This window comes from Acinonyx jubatus, chromosome A3 (assembly GCF_027475565.1).
Source record: "Acinonyx jubatus isolate Ajub_Pintada_27869175 chromosome A3, VMU_Ajub_asm_v1.0, whole genome shotgun sequence".
Taxonomy (NCBI): domain Eukaryota; kingdom Metazoa; phylum Chordata; class Mammalia; order Carnivora; family Felidae; genus Acinonyx; species Acinonyx jubatus.
The window spans coordinates 5,280,904-5,286,379 of record NC_069388.1 but is presented as its reverse complement, the minus strand read 5'-3'; positions in this window follow the sequence as shown (position 1 = coordinate 5,286,379).

Below are 5,476 nucleotides of genomic sequence, written 5' to 3'. Positions count from 1 at the left end.
CCCTTGGCCTTTCCAGTCATCAGTACCTTTGCCCAACTAGTTTTGGCTGCTGTCCATGGTACCAGAAAGAGATACAGGGCCGGCTACTGTTGGGTGGCTACAGCCATTCTTGGGAAGCTAGAAGACCCACCACCATCCAGCTCATGGTGTTGACAATCCCCAACGTGTTTGATTGAAACTTTCCAATACTTCCTACCTTTCTCTTCTTCCCTTTCCCGGTGAGTCTGCCCTTTGGCCAGTGGAGACTTTCTATTTGATGTCTTTCCTTTTACTGTTTCTTGTTTCCTCCCAAGCTATTAACCTTCAAAGCAGAGAAAACTCACAACTAGCTATAGCTGGTGTAGAATAGACAGTTCCAAGAGATCCCAAGTTTATTCATAAAATATTTTTGGTTTTTACTCAATGTATTTGTCTCTTTTCTCCACTTTTCTGCATCAGCAGAGACCCCAGTCGTAATATGTATCTCTTTCATTGTGTTTCCAAACGTCAAACACCCACATGCCTCCCACACGACTTTTGCCATACTCTTATAACACCCACTATTCGGTGTGGAGTGTATTTCCTAAAGTCGACTCACTTTTAAAAAATTCCTAATAGACCTTGTTTTTTAGAGCAGGTATAGATTTACAGAAAAAATAAATGGGAAGTACAGAGAGTACAACACACATTTTCTCTATTATTATTATATCGCATTAGTGTGATGCATTTGTTAGAGCCGAATAAATGATCTTGATTCCTTACTATTACCTAATGCCCATAGTTGGCATTAGCGCTCACCCTCTATGTTGCATAACGGTTCTATGGGTTTTGGCAAATAGGTAATGACATACATCCTCCATCACACTATCATACAGAGCAGTCTCACTACCCTAAAAATTGTGCTGTGCCCCACCTATTCATTCCTACCCCTTCTCTGTGAAGTTCTGGTAATCACTAATCTTTTAACTATCTTTATAGTTTTGCCTTTTCCAGAATGTCATACAAGATGTAGCCTTTCAGACTGACTTCCTCAACTCACTTTATTTTTTTACTGAAATAAACTTACTAAAAAGGGGAAACTTGGATGTGAGGGAGATCTGGCTGCGACATCTGTCACCCCATTGATCGCCAGGGTTGATTCGGCTGATCTGGCTGGCTAGGCGGGTGTCCCCTTCCTCCCTCACCGCTCCATAAAAAAAAGGGGGGGGACTTTTATCATCATCAGGTAGATATTTAGATTCATTGACCCTAAATAAAAAGGTAGATATTCATTTAGAATGAATAAAAGGAGGCCATAGAAATGCAACCAAAAAAGGCAGAGTAAGGATCTCTGAAGATTCTCTATTCTATAAAAGTCATGACAAAAACTGGCAAAAATGTTTTTAAGAACTATGGAAATTAACCAGAGGCTTAAAGAAATCCAGAGAGCATTTATTCAAGAAAAATGGCTGAATCTCAGTAAGAACAGTGAGTTTCATGGCATATTAACTTGCTCTGTTTCCACCCCCTCCTTTCCAGTTCTGAGGTAGCTTTGAAAAACAATAGCCTGCAATCACGGTAAAAAAAAAAAAATAGTAGTCTAGAGCCACTGGAAGGGGCAAAACAAGGTTGGAGCTCCTTTGAAGTCTCATTCCCAGAGAACTGTTATCATGGGACTTGTCTGGTAGGTCCCTGGATGATTCTACTGCAAGGCTGTCTTTATTTGACCCTACTTGAACCTTGACCAGTGTGAAAAGCCTGGGCATCCGTCAAAACTATTAGGAGTAATTGAATGGCTTCCTGGCTGCCTGCGGTAGTGAGTAACAGTTGGGGCAAACAATAATGGAAAAGCTTAAAATAAAAAGCTGGAGACTATGTCCACAGAGGCTTTGAAAATTTCCAACATATTCCTGAGGATTTGGAAGACCACGTAGTTCTGTGTGAATGCACAAGAAAGACCCAAGGAAGTCCTATGATCTTACCTCTGTTTAACCTTGAAGGTCAGCACAAGTAGGAAGAGAAATCTAAGGCACATTTTGTCCAACTTCCTGGCCAAGTGTTGAAGATATTCTCCAGCATACACACAGAACCCCACTGTCCCAATCATTTAAGGAAATCTCTGTCTAGTCATTAGCTTGCCAGTCAGCTAGCTAAGCAGAGATTTCAGCAGCCACGCATGAAAAACAACATAATACACCACATTAATAGATTTAAAGGCAAAAGCCACAGGATCATCTCAATAGACACAGGAAAAGTTCTTCATGATAAAAACACTCAACAGACTAGACATAAGGAACTTGCTTCAACCTGATAAGGGGCACCTATGAAAACCTCACAGCCATCATCATACTTAATATTGACACACTGACTTTCTCCCTAAAATCAGAAACAAGCCAAGATGTTCAATCTCACCACTCATATTCAACACTCTACTGCAGGTCCTAGCCAGGCAATTAGGCAAGAAAAGGAAATAAAAGGCATCTATAGGCAAAGGAAACAGCAAAGCCATCTTTATTTGGAAATGACATGATCTTGTGTATAGAAAATCCTAAGGAACCCACAAATAAACTATTAGAGCTAACAAACAAGTTCAGAAAGGTTGCAGGATACAAGATCAATATACAAAAATCAATTGTTTTCTACACATCAGCAATAAACAATCCAAAACTGGAATTAAGAAAATAACTCCATTTATAATAGTATTAAAGAGAATAAAATACTTAGGAACAAATGTAACAAAAGAAGAGAAGGTATGTATACCGAAAACTACGAAAACAGGTTGAAAGAAACCAAAGAAGACCTGAATAAATGGAAAGACATACCAAGGTCGTGGATCAGAACACTTGACATTGTCAAAAACTTGGATACTCTCCAAGTTGATCTACAGATTCAACACAGACCCTACCCTCGAATTAGACAATGTTTTATTAGCCATAACAGCTAAAGCACACGCAACCAGAGAAAAAATAAATGGTACTGTGTCAAAATTAAAAACTTCTGTGTTTCAACAGACACTATCAAGAAAAACAACCCACAGTACAGGAGAAGATGTATACAAATCATATATCTGATAAGCGTCCTATATCCAGAATATTTAAAGAACTCCTTGCAACTAAACAATGAAAACACCCGATTAAAACACGGATAAATGATCTAAATAGACATATGTTGAAAGAAGATAAACAAATAGCCGAAACACATATGGAAAGATGGTCAGCATTCATTAGTCACAGCAGCTTAAAAAAAAAAAAAAAAAGTTACTTTCTCTCCCTAATAACTATCCATGGCTGATAAGGCAGGTTCATAGGGTGCCAAACGCCTTCCACCTTATTTCTCCACCTCCCCTAGTGTGTAGCCCTTGTCCACATGACATCAAACATGTCACCACGTCCCTCTCTTGGCACAGAGAAAGGGAACAGAGGGCAGCTCCCATTCCTATGAGGACATAACCAGGAACTTGTCCATGTCACTTTTCATTGGCTAACACGTGGTCACACAGCCCCTCCCAGCTGCAAGGTCTTCTGGGGAATGTAGTCTTAGTCTGGGTAGCCTTGCAACCAGTTAGCATTCTGACGATGAGGAGGGAGGCCAAGGACAGGTAGCTGTCCTCGTTCAACCTGCTCTGAGTGGCTGGACCACGAGGATTAAGTAAGACACAGTTGGTTTACAGGTTGACTCAGAGGAAACCCTGCCCAGGACAAGGAAATCAGAAAGAGGAATTGTTTATAGCAGGGCCATTAGCAGGAAGAACATAATGATTGGACTCAGTTTTCTGCTGAAAGTGTGCTTTAAATAATTTAGCCAGGTTGGTCTTGAAGTTAGAATGGCAACGATAGAAATAATAATAATTCATAACGTATCTGCTGTGTGTCAGCACCCAAAAGCATTCTGGGAGTAAAGTACTACTACGATCCCATGTTTTGGGGGTGGGGAGGGAAACTGAGGCTCAGAGAGGTTAAGAGGCTGCCAGGTTGGTGGCAAAATCACAGTTAAACCCAGCACCAGCTCGTTGCAAAGCCTGTGTCCTTGGCTTCCCCACAGGGATCCTGGTCGGGCGGTCAGACTAGTGATTCCAATGGACATCAATGCCAAGGTGAAGGTCAGCCTCCTCCCAGGTCTGCTTGGCTTACTCTCTAGGGCCACGAACCCCTCTCCTTGCACATTTTACACAAGGGAAGCTTGTGACTGGGTCAAGGGTTGTTTCAAAGCCTCTTTATGCATATCAAGTCTTCCGGGTGGGCATTCATTGAGTGCTTTTGGAGGCTGCCATCTGCTAGGAACACAGAAGAGTTAAAATCCAAAACTTGCCATCGGAGGCCTCCCAGTCTCCTGACATTTATCTGCTCGTGACCTCACCACCCGCAGCTCCTTTGGATTCTGCATGAGTCATAGGACTTGCCAGGCCCAAGGCATAACCAAATGACTTGTTTGTCTGCTGAGGACAGGGCCCTGGGGCAAAGCCACTGATGTTCCTGAAAGAAACATTCCGGAATCAATAAGGGATGGGTTCGAGGGCTGGTGTGGGACCCAGAGCATGCGTGTGTCCCGTGGACAACAGAAGGACAGAGGCATTCGGTGGTGGGCAGGCAGGCATCCACTGAGTGCCGGCCCAACTCGGGGCCTCTTGGGCTCCTAGAGAGCAGGTGGTGAGGTTGTTTTGAGGGATCAGTTCCTGTGTTAGAAACCGAGTCCAAAGATAAAGGGCGGAAATAGCCACTAGGATGTGTGTGATCATCACAGCCCGGCCCTGCTGCTCACATTGGAAAGAACAGAACAGGGAGGAGATGGGGGGGGAAAGGAGGGAAACGGAAGAAAGAAGAGGGGGATCTAGGGAGGGAGAAAGAAAAGCTAAATGCCCTTAAGCACCCTGGGGAGGTGGGGGGGATCACCAACAAGATATGATCCCTCGTTCTAATACCCACAAAACACACCCAGCAGCCATTTCATCACGAACATCTCAAGGTCTCTGCTAGAAAGGCGGATTTACTAATTTACACACCTGCCCTGTGCCAACCCAGGCTGGGCTCGGAGGAGGCAGATGAGAATAGGAGTAAAAGTAACGGCCAGCGCTTACTGAGCACCTACTATAAGCCAAGTCATGTTCTGTGCTCTTCATACCTATCACACAACCCTGTAAGGCAGAAATGTTGATGATCCCTATTCTACAGATGGAGATTCCGCGGGTCTGAACAGAAGCAGTTGAGGGGTGACTAAGTCAGAATTCAAACCAGGCTCCAGAGCCCAACCCCCCTCCTCTAGGAGGAGACCTAGCCTCAGGAGTCACGGCCGAGGGGGGGCCACCAGGGAGCAGGCAAACTCCTCCAGGTGTAGCATAGAAAGCGCCACGATGGACACACGGAGGCCGGAAAGAGTGCAACTGCAGGGAGAGGCAGGAAGGAGGAGGACGAGTGAGGCTGGGGGTCTGAGCCGGCCGGGACCAGGCATCAGGGGCCAATAGGCAGAGGCTCCCGTGCAGGCCAGGCAGAGGCGCTGGAATCTTCCAGACAGGCGACTGGCC